A 12,319-nucleotide genomic window follows, 5' to 3' on the forward strand; every position below is an offset into this window, starting at 1 on the left:
TGATTCTTGCTTTAGAGCTTCTCTCTTTTGATTACATTTTATATTTATATTTCATCTCATTCTAATAGGGTTCATTTAGAATTCTGCTTTAGAATATTAACTATCAGCAGATTTGTATTCTGGGTAATTCAGTATACATAAGACATAAGTTTTCATTATTATAACTTTTTTTTCTTTCCCTTGTGATATTTCCTCTATATCTGAATCAAAAGTTACCTGTGGCTCTGATCCTTTGGAATGTGACTTGTCCAAACTGAAATGGGCTATGAATACAAAACATACATCTGAATCTAAAGACTTAATATTTTAAAACTATTTCAACTCCATAAAAATACTATTATCTATAAGTGTATTGAACACAGGTTTCTATTCATTTTGAGTTTTATATTGATTACATGGTTATATAATAATATTTTATGAATACTGAGTTAAAGAAAGCATATTAGTGTAAATAATATGGCCTATTTCTTTTTACTTTTTAAAAATGTGAGTAGAGGAAAATTTAAAATTACATATGTGGTTAGCATTATTTGTATATTACATAGATAAACACTAATACACCATAATAGCATGTTCAGATTTTCATTTTTTAATCCTTTGATTACTTTTAAATATTTTGATTTACTTAATAATGCAGTTTTAGCTGGGTACAGTGGCACACAACTGTAATTCCAGAGGCTCAGTAGACTAAGAGAGGAGGATCATGAGTTCAAAGTCAGCCTCAGCAATTTAGCAAGGCCCTAAGCAACTCAGTGAAACCCTGTCTCTAAATAAAATACAAAAAGGACTGGGGATGTGTTCAATCCGTAGTACCCCCCCCCCCAAAAAAAAAATGTAGTTTTGATAACATCACCATGATGGCAGATGGTAAACTTCAGGACATCCTCCCAGATATTACCAATATATGGGCAAGAATAACTGTGAGAACTTTAGAGACCATTTAAGAGGCTATTGAACCTAAGCAATAAAAAGAAATTCAAGCAAAAGTGTTAGGAAAATCAATAGTATTTGGAATGCTTTTCCTGCTACACAGAAATGCATGGAGCAAACCCCTTAATCCGCTGACTCTCCTTTCTGGAAGCAAGAATGGACCATACATTCAATAGTCTTATTTGTCTAGGAGCTTCCCAGAGATTCATTTCTATCTTTCCACACTCAGAATAGAGACAGGAACACTAGGAGCTGGAAGTGGTTGAAGATTAGAGCTGCAGTTTTGCAATTAGACACCACAGGAGGCAGAAATCAAAAAAAAAAAAAAAAAAAAAGGTAGACCCTACAACCTCCAGTCAGTGTGACTGGTAAAGGTCTTCTGCACAAATACAGTATCCAAAGACTGGAAGCAGTAACTGTTTTATCAGGTGCCAGTATTCAGAAAAACATAAATTCTAAGACACTCAGAAGACAAGGAAAATATGCCCCAATCAAAGGAATAAGATAGTCTTCCAGAAACCAACATGAAAAGGGGCATATTTTGAGTTTCCTGACAAACAATTCAAAATAACTGTTACAAAGATGCTCAAAGGGAGCAGAGATTAAAAAAAAAAAAACAGAGATAGATTACTAAATAAAATCAGAATGATGTAGAAACAAAATGAGAATCCCGACAAATAGAAAATAGAAAAGAAAAATTAAAAATAAAGAATGAAAGAAAAAGATTCAAACACAAAGGAGATGAGAAAAAAAAATAAAAGCCTACAAGAATGACTACAAGACTTTTTTTTTTTTATGACTACAAGAATGAAAGAAACACAAAAGGAACTACCAGAGAAGAAAGAAAGATCAAAATCTTATAAGGTATAAAAAATGAACAAAATAGCAACACTGTTTCCTATCAGCTATATAATAAAAGTATCAACACATCACAAGAATATTATTATATAATATGTATTTATCAAACCTCAAAGCTATTAAAATATGAATAAATTTGGGGAGATTGTTTAGAAATAACAATAAAAGTAGAAGAATTCAATACCCCATTTTTTTAATGCTTAACTTTTATGATGTTCATCTTTCTATTTCATTTTTTTAAAAGATTAAAAATGCAGAACCTGGTAATATATATATATATATATTTTATTTCTTAAAAAAAGGGGCACCAATTTATTTTCCAATCATAACATAACAGTATCTCTTTTTCCACACTCTCACAAAGTGTGTTTGATCCTTTTAAAGAAAAAATCTAAATTGGTAGGTTGCTTTCTTTTATATTTTTTTAATTATGAACAAGGTTTAGTTTTTTGTTTGGTTTTAGACATTAATATTTTTTTATAAAGTATCTGTTCATACCTCTTATTTATCTTTCCTTAAAAGTAATGGCATCTTTCTTTGACTTCAGAACTCTTGAGTTAGTTATAATAACATTTTGTCTGCTTGTTTTCCTGCCTGCCACCTATCTTTCAATAAGTATTTTGACTTTCAGAAAATGTTTTAATACTACTATCTGTAGCAATCCCTTCTGTCTTTGTAAATTCTTATTTACTTTAAATTTATGTTTTAAATATATTATGAAAATGCATTTATATTTCCTAGACCCAATATAGTTTATCCATGTTATCTTCAAGGTTATTTTATTTTTTATTTGTTCTTCTTAGATATACATGACAATAGAGAATATTTTGACACATTACACATACATAGAGTGTATCTTACTTGAAGTGCAATCACATTCTTGTGTTTGTACGTGATGTGGAGTTTCACTATCATGAATTCATATATAAACATAAGAAAGTTATGTGTGATTCATTACACCATCTTTCCTGTTCTTATTCCCCATCCCTTCCCTTCTTTCCCCTTGGTCTAATCCACTGACTTCTAAAGTTGAAAAACATTATAGAGAAGAAGCATTTTAGTTTTAATTCATCCCATTTATTGATTCTTGGTTTTAATTCTTGCTCTACAGGAGTATTATTAAGAAAGTTGGGACCCCAATCATACATGATGGAGATTTGGGCCTAATTTTTCTTCCATTAGGTCTCTGGTTTAATTACTAGGTTCTTGACCCATTTTGAGTTAAGTTTTGTGCATGGTGAGAGATAGAGGTTTAATATTATTTTGTTACATGTAGATTTCAAATTTTCCCAGCATCATTTGTTGAAAAGGCTATCTTTTCTCCAATGTACATTTTTGGCGCCTTTGTCTAATATAAGATAACTATATTTATGTGGGTTAGACCCTGTGTCCTTAGTTCTGTATCATTGATCTACAGGTCTATTCTAGTGTCAATACCATGCTGTTTTTGTTACTATTACTTTGTAGTATAGTTTAAGGTCTGGAATAGTAATGCCACCAGCTTCACTCTTCTTGCTAAGGATGCTTTCTTTGCCTATTATGGTCTCTTACTTTTCCAGAGGGAATTTCATGATTGCTTTTTCTATTTCTATACGAAATTTCATTGGGATTTTGATTGGGATTGCATTGAATCTGTATAGTGCTTTTGGAAGTATGGTCATTTTGGCAATTTTAATTCTGCCTATCCAAGAACAAGGTAGGTCTTTCCATCTTCTAAGGTCTTCTTTAATTTTTTTCTTTAGCATGTAGTAGTTTTCGTTGTAGAGTCTTTCACCTCTTTTATTAAGTTACTCTCAAGTATTTTATTTTTTGAGGTTATTGTAATTGGTGTGGTTTTCCTAGTTTCTCTTTTAGTGGATTTGTCACTGATGTACAGAAATGCCTTTAACTTATGGGTGTTGATTTTTATATTCAACTACTTTGTTGAATTCATTTATTAGTTCTAGGAGATTTCTGGTAGAATGTTTTGGGTCTTCTAGGTATAGAATCATGTCATTTGCAAATAGTGATAATAAGAGTTCTTCTTTTTCTATCTGTATCCTTTTAATTTCTTTAATCTAATTGCTCTGGCTAGAGTTTCAAGAACTGTGTTAAATAGAAGTGGTGAAAGAGGTTATCCCTGTCTTGTTCCAGTTTTTAGATGGAAAGCTTTCAATTTTATCCATTTAGAATGATGTTGGCCTGAGGCGTAGCCTAAATAGCCTTTACAATGCTGAGGTATATTCCTGTTATCCCTAGTTTTTCTAACATTTTGATCATTAAGGGATGCTGCATTTTATCAAATTCCTTCTTAGCATCTATTGAGAAGGTCATATGATTTGAGTCTATTGATGTGATGAATTACATTTATTGATTTCCATATGTTGAACAAACCTTGCAACCCTGGGATGAACCCAAGATGAACCACAGTGTACTATCTTATTGACATGGTTTTATATTTGATTTGCCAGAACTTTATTGTGAATTTTTGCATCTATGTTCATTAGAGATATTAGTCTGAAAAGAAACAATTGGAGAGGTGAATAGAGAGCCTACAGAATGGAAGCAAATCTTTACCACAAGCACATCAGATAGAGCGCGAATCTCTAGGATATATAAAGCCCTCAAAAATTTTAACACCAACAAACAAACAAAAACCAAATAACCCAATCAATAAATGAGCCAAGGAACTGAACAGACTCTTAGAAGAGGATGTACAATTAACCAACAAACACATACAAAAATTCAACATCTCAAGTAATTAAAGAAATGCAAATCAAAACTACTCTAAATTTTGTCTCGCTCTAGTCAGAATGGTAGCTATCAAGAATACAAACAACAATAAGTGTTGGCAAGGATGTGGGGGGAAAAGGCCCACTCATACATTTTTGGTGGGACTGCAAATTGGTGCAGCCAATATGGAAAGCAGTATGGAGATTCCTTGGAAAACTGGGAATGGAATGACCATTTGACTCAGCTATCCCACTCCTCGGTTTATACCCAAAGGACTTAAAACAGCATACTTCAGGGACTCAGCCATATCAATATTTATAGCAGCACAATTCATAATAGCTAAATTGTGGAACCAATCCAGATGCCCTTCAGTAGATGAGTGGATAGGAAATCTTTGTTATATATACACAATCAAACATTACTCAGCATTAAAAGTGAATAAAATCATGGCATTTGCAAGTAAATGGATGGAGTTGGAAAATATAATGTTAAGTGAAGCAAGCCAATCCCCCCAAATCATAGAAAAAACAATCATGAAATTCATCTGGAAAAATAAGAGACCCAGAATAGCTAAAGTAATTCTAAGCAGGAAGAGTGAAACAGGTGGTATAGTGATACCAGATTTTAAACTATACTGCAGAGCAATAGTAACAAAAACAACATGGTACTGGTACCAAACAGGTGGGTAGACCAATGGTACAGAATAGAGGACACAGAGACCAATCCACAAAATTACAAAAGGTGCTAAAAGTATGCAATGTAGAAAGGATAGCATCTTCAACAAATGGTGCTGGGAGAACTGGAAATCCATACGCAACAAAATGAAATTGAATCCCTTTCTCTCACCATGCACAAAAGTTAACTCAAGATGCATCAAGGAGCTAGGAATCAAACCAGAGACTCTATGTCTAATAGAAGAAAAAGTTGGCCCTAATCTCCATCAAGTGGGGTCGGGCCCCAAATTCCTTAATAGGACACCTATAGCACAAGACTTAAAATCAAGAATCAACAAATGGGACATATTCAAACTAAAAAGTTTTTTTCTCAGCAATAGAAATAATATGTGAGGTAAATAAGGAGCCTACATCCTCAGAACAAAATTTTACACCTCATACTTCAGATAGAGCTCTAATCTCTAGAGTATATAGAGAACTCAAAAAGTTAAACAACAAAATAAATAACCCAATCAACAAGTGGGCCAAGGACCTGAACAGACACTTCTCAGAGGAGGATATACAATCAATCAACAAATACACGAAAAAATGCTCACCATCTCTAGCAGTCAGAGAAATGCAAATTAAAACTACTCTAAGATACCATCTCACTCCGGTAAGAATGGCAGCCATTATGAAGTCAAATAATAATAAGTGCTGGCGAGGATGCGGGGGAAAAGGGTACACTTGTACATTGCTGGTGAGACTGCAAATTGATGCAGCCAATTTGGAAAGCAGTATGGAGATTCCTTGGAAAGCTGGGAATGGAACCACCATTTGACCCAGATATTCCCCTTCTTGAACTATACCCAAAAGACCTAAAAAGAGCATACTACAGGGACACAGCCACATCAATGTTTATAGCAGCACAATTCACATAGCTAGACTGTGGAACCAACCTAGATGCTCTTCAATAGATGAATGGATAAAAAAATGTGGCATTTATACACAATGGAATATTATGCAGCACTAAAAAATAACAAGATCATGGCATTTGCAAGGAAATGTATGGCATTAGAGCAGATTATGCTAAGTGAAGTTAGCCAATCCCTAAAAAACAAATGCCGAAGAATGTCTTCTCTGATATAAGTGAGGGTGACTCAAAAGAGGGTAGGGAGGAAGAGCATAAGAATATTACCACTAAATAGGGAAGAGAGGTGGGAAGGAATGGGAGGGAGAAGGGGAATTGCACAGAAGATGGAAGGAGACCCTCATCATTATACAAAACACATGTGATTATGTGAGGGGGAAGGAAAAAAAAAGAGAGAATGTGTCACATTAGATTGGTAGAGAGAGGTGATGGGAGGGGAGAAGAGGGGAAGGGGGGATAGGAAGTGCAGCAGAATAAAATAGACACTAGTATTGCTGTATGTGTATACGTGGCCGTATAACCAATGGTATTCTGCAACCTGTACACTTGGAAAAATGAGAAATTATACCCCATTTGATTCAAATGTATGATATGTCAAGATCATTGTACTATCATGAGCAACTAATAAAATAAGAAAAATTGTGCTCTATATGTCTAATATGAAATGAATTGCATTCTACCATCATGTATAGCAAATTGGAATAAATAAATAATTTAATTTTAAAAAAGTATAGACTAATAAGAACTAAGAGACATATACAGACACTCCACCCCAAAGTAGAAAAATTGACATTTTTCTCAAGTACACATGGAACTTCTTTGGGGATAGAACATATTTTAGGATACAAAAAGTCATCAAAATCAAGAAAATTGAAATTATATTATAATTCTCTAAATGTTATCCCCTGAAAGTTCACATGTAAGAAATGAAAGAAAGTTTGGGGGAGAAATGATTGGGTTATACCCTTAACCTAATCAGTGAATTAATCCCTAATGGGATTAACTGAGTGGTAACTGGAGGCAGGTGGGGTGTGGCTAGAGGAGGTGGTTCATTTGGGGCTGGGCTATGAAGTATATATTTTATATCTGGCCAGTGGAGTCTCTCTCTGTTTCCTGATCATCATGTGAGCTAATTCTTTCTGCCATAATTTTCTGCCATGATGTCCTTCCTCACCTCAAGCCCCAAGGAATGGAGTCAGCTGCCTATGGATTGAGATCTCTGAAACTGTGAGCCCTTAAATAAACCTTTCCTCCTCTACAATTGTTCTGGCTGGGTCCTTTAGTCACAGCAGTGAAAAAGCTGACTAAAACATATACAAAGTACCCTTCCAAACATAACGAAAAGGAGATAGAAATCAGTAGCACAAGGAAAACTGGAATATTCAGAATTTGTGGAAATTAAGCACAAAGATTCAAGGAAAATGTACAAGGAAACATTGACACAGTGAAACCAAAAATACAACATACCAAAATTTGTGGATCCAACAAAAGCTGTGCTAAAAATAGGGTAGTTAATAACTGCAAATGCATATATTAAAAAAGCTCAAATCAGTGCTATAACTTGGCATCTCAAGAACCTTTAAGTCAAGCAGAGAAAGGAAATAACAAAGATTACAGAAGACACAAATAAATTAGGAGAGCACTTGGAAAAAAATGTAAAAATGGGAGACTTATTTTTTGAAAGAATTGACAAAATTGGCAAACCATTACCCAGATAAACTAAGGAAAAAGAGAAAATCAAATAATTTAAATCAGGAAAGAAAGAAAGGGTACAAATCAAATCAAAATCACATGAATAGAAAAGATTCTAAGAGAACACAGTCAATAATTGTATGACATCAAACTAGATAATCTAAAAATATTGGATAAAATCCTTAACACACAAAACCTATCAAGACTGAATTGTGCTCACTTCAACAGCACATATACTAAAATTGGATCAATAGAGAAGATTTGTATGGCCTCTGCTCAAGGATTACACTCAAATTTGTGAAGCCTTCCATATTAAAACAAAAATTGAATCATGAAAAAAATAGAAAATCTGGACAATAATAAATAAGGAAACTGAATTAGTGATCAAAGGTGATCAAATATCTTCCACCAACAACAATGAATAACAATGAACTATCGAAAAAATAAGAAAACAAAACATTACAATGTCATAAAAAATAAAATACTTAGGAATAAGTCTAACCAAGGAGGTGAGACATTTATAAGCTGAAAATACTGATCAAAAGGGACAAAATAGCAATAAATCCTGTGTTCATGAATTGAAATAATTTAATATTAAGAAAAAGGTTCAGTACAATTTCTATTAAAAATAGTTTTTTTACATAAACAGAAAAAGCGCTCCTAAAATGCATATGAAATAATAACTAACTCCAAAACAAATGCAAACTTGAGTGAGAAGAACAAAGCTGGAAGCACCATACTTCCTGATTTCAGATTACATTACAAAAGTATAGTAATCATAATAGTGTTCTACTGGCATTAAAAATAGACATGGATAAATAGAATGGAGCAGACTCTAGAGGTGAACCTGTGCATATATGGTCAACTACTTTTCTAAAAGGCACCAAGCATACTTTAGGAAATAATAATTCCGTCAATAAATTGTGTTGGGAAAACTGTGTATCAACATGCAAAAGAACTAAATCAGACTCTAATACCATACATAGAAATTACCTCCAAATGGATTAAAGACTTTAAGACTTGAAACCATGAAAGTTAAAAAAAATGACATCAATTTTATCAATGAGATCTGTGTCAGATGAAAGTAATAACATTTAGGATTATATCAACCTAAAGGTTTCCTGCACAACAACAACAACAACAACAACAACAAATCAACAAAATGAAAAGACAACCTAAGAAATAAAAGGGAATATTTGCAAAATATACACCTTAATAAGAATGAATTCCAAAATATGTTAAGAAACTCTGACAAATCAAGAAGGAAAAAACCCAAAAACTGGTTAAAAGAAATGGGCTGAGGATGTGAACAGACATTTCTCCAAAGACATACTAAAGGCTAATGTGAATATGAAAAGATGTTCAATATCACTAGTCAACTGCAATTCCAAGTTGGGCAAATGAAAATCAAAATCACAGTGAAGGTTTTAGTTCAGTGGTAGGGTGCTTGCCAAGCACATGTGAGGCACTGGGTTCAATACACAGCACCACATAAAAAAATAATAAAATAAAAGCATTGTGTCCATCTACAACTAAAAATATTTTTAAAATCTCAGTGAGATATCATTTCATACCTGTCAAGATGGCTACTATCAAAATAAATAACAGACATATGTTGTTAAAGATGTGAAGAAATTGCAACTCTATACCTTACTGGTAGCAATGTAAATTGGTATAACCCTTATGCAAAACAGTATGGAAGTTCCTCAAATTATCAAAGATGGAACTACCATAAGATCCAGTAATCCAACTTCCAGATATTTGTCCAAAAGAATAAAAAACAGGATCGTGAATACATATTAGCACTTCCTTGTTTATTGTAGCATTGTTTACAATAGTCAAGATGTAGAAACAATCTAAATTTTTATCTATGAATGAATAAAAGGAGATCTTGCCACTTGGGGAAATATGGAAGAACTTGGAGGACATTATGCTAAGTGAAATAAACCAGACATAGTAAAACACATGCATGATTTTAATTATTTGTGGAATTTAAGTGAAACTCAAACAGGGAATAGAATGGTGATCACCAGGGGTCATGGTACAGAAAGAAATAGACAGAGGCTGGTCACAGGTTACAATGGGTTTCTAATCCTGAGAATCTCAAAATGTGACATTACTTCAAATAGGGTAATTTCTAAGTTAAAATAAGTTTATTAGGATGGTGCCTAATCCACTATCACTGGTATTCTTATAAAAAGAGAAAATTTGGAGACACACACAAGAATGCCTTGTGAAGATGAAGGAAGAAACTGGAACAACACATCAACAAGCCAAAGAATGCCAAAGATTGCTAGCAAATCACCAGAAATTAGAAGAGAGGCATGAAAATGATTCTCTTTTCGTAAGTCAATATAAAAGTTTGAAAATAGACCAAAAGATATTTAATAGACACATAGCTAAAATAAAAAGATTTCACAATACCATGTGATGAGTGATAGAAATTTAATACGTTGTTTAATGTAAAATGGCACTGCAATTCAGAAAATTTGACAATTTTTTTTATGATTGTATGCCTTTGCCAACTCTTGAAGAACTGTACAATAAAAAGGGTGAACTTTCACTGTGTTATATCTTAATGCAAAACAAAAAAGAGGAAACACAATAAATGTTTCACAATAAAATACAGAATAATATCTTCTGATTTCAGCATAAGTAGTTTTCTTAAACAGTATACCAAAACCACAGGAAAAAACCCACATATATCATTAACACTAAGGTTTAGAATTTCTTTTTATTAAAAGAAACTATTGAGAAAAGAGAAAGGCATTCCCCAGAATGGTGAAAGATATTTGCAATTCAAATGTCTATGAAGAACTTTATATTTAATCTAGAACATATAAAGAATTCCCCAAGTTCAATCAGAAAAGGATAAATAGCTATTAGAATAAATGGACAAAAGACTTCACAAAGGATAGTTTTCAAATGGCCAATAAACATTTGGAAATTGCTCTATTTCATTAATCCTCAAAGAAATGTAAATCCAATCCACAATGTGACAACTGCATATCCATCATAAAGACCAAAATGAAAAAAACAATAACTGATAATTCAAAGTATTGTTAAGGATATAGAGCAAACAGATTCTCATGGTTAAGAGAGTATAACTAATATATCAAAAGACATGTATCAAATAGTTATAATATCTCTATTCATGTGGCCTCAAACTATAAAACACGATCAGTAAAATGAATAAAAGATCTTACATTCATATAGTGGAATGCTATAGAGTAATGAGAGTGAAAGAACTGCAGCTATACTCAACAATATTATAGATAGCTCGTGAAAACAATATATAAAACTAAAAAATCCAGACATAATACCACATGGTTCTATTTATATATTTGCAAATATCAGCCAAGCTGCATTATTAATTGGACATCTAAGCTGTATTTAGATGTCCAGTTATTGATCACATAAAAGAAGACATGAAAGAATATCTGAAAAAAATGTGAAAATGGGGAATTGGGAATGTCAGTAATGGTTTTTATCTTGAACTGGATAATGATTACATGAGTATGTTCAGTCTATGAAATTTGTAGAAGTGAACAGTGTGACTTTTATATTTTTGTACATATTTACACTTAAAAATAAGTTCCAAGTATACTAAAAATCCTCGTCAAAAAACTAGAAAAAATCATTTTAAATAACCTAAAAATTAGGAGGAGATAGTAAGAGTATTTAATTCTGAATGCATCCTGTCTCCTGTTTGATTTTCATTTGAATACATTTCCCTCTCCTGTGTTGAGCAGCACCTAGAATCACAAGTCTTTTCCTTGGCAAAACATGTAAAACTTCAGGCTCTATGGAAATATTTATAGAGACATTTGTTGTAAACCTATCACCTCTCTGTGCTAAATAAGAGTTTATTTTCAGAGGGCTCCAGGGCAAGGATTAAGCATTGTGAGTTCTAAAGAATGGTTGGCACTTTAGAAATTCTCACTCCAGAGGTGAAGGGCAGCTCAACTCCTTGTGGATGTAGCTTGATTCATGGACTTCCACAGACCAGAAGAGCATCACTGATTGTGTTTTGTGGAAGTAGATGCTGCATTAGAATTGAGGGTGCAAAATATTTACTGAAGTTTAATCCTTTTGATAATAAATAGAGTTGGGGGTTGATGAGAGAACAGAGTTGTGTAGAGGAAGAATTTAAACTGTCATGCAGGCCTAACAAAACCTCAGCCAACTGGGTGGTAAAGGTTGAAGCAGCAAGGACCGAGGTTCAACTTAATAATGAATTGTTCCAATGATATTTTTCTAGCTTATAAAAGGGAAAACAAATCACAGGAACCACAGGGGTCATATTGGGGAAGCACACCCTCAGACTTTGCCTTTAAAGTAAAAAACTGTCTCATTCATTTCTCTACACCCAGAATGATATGAGGCTCAAAATATCTTCAAATCTATAAAATTTTCAAGTAAGCAAGAGGATATAAATGGAAAAAGAAATTTCAGCTGTTCTTTCAGGAGAAAGCAATCATATATTGATCCATCCATCTTGATTAACCAGAAACAGGTTTTGAAATATGTGATGGACTTTGGA

General features: G+C 33.0%; 1 non-coding gene across 1 annotated transcript; it reads left to right on the forward strand.

Annotated features, from left to right (window-relative positions):
• Positions 1-7,988: 7,988 nt before the first annotated feature.
• Positions 7,989-8,093, forward strand: LOC114104968 (U6 spliceosomal RNA). Its single transcript, XR_003584925.1, has one exon. It is a non-coding gene; the product is annotated as a U6 spliceosomal RNA (small nuclear RNA).
• Positions 8,094-12,319: the final 4,226 nt, after the last annotated feature.

This window comes from Marmota flaviventris, chromosome 3 (genome assembly GCF_047511675.1).
Source record: "Marmota flaviventris isolate mMarFla1 chromosome 3, mMarFla1.hap1, whole genome shotgun sequence".
Classification (NCBI taxonomy): Eukaryota; Metazoa; Chordata; class Mammalia; order Rodentia; family Sciuridae; genus Marmota; species Marmota flaviventris.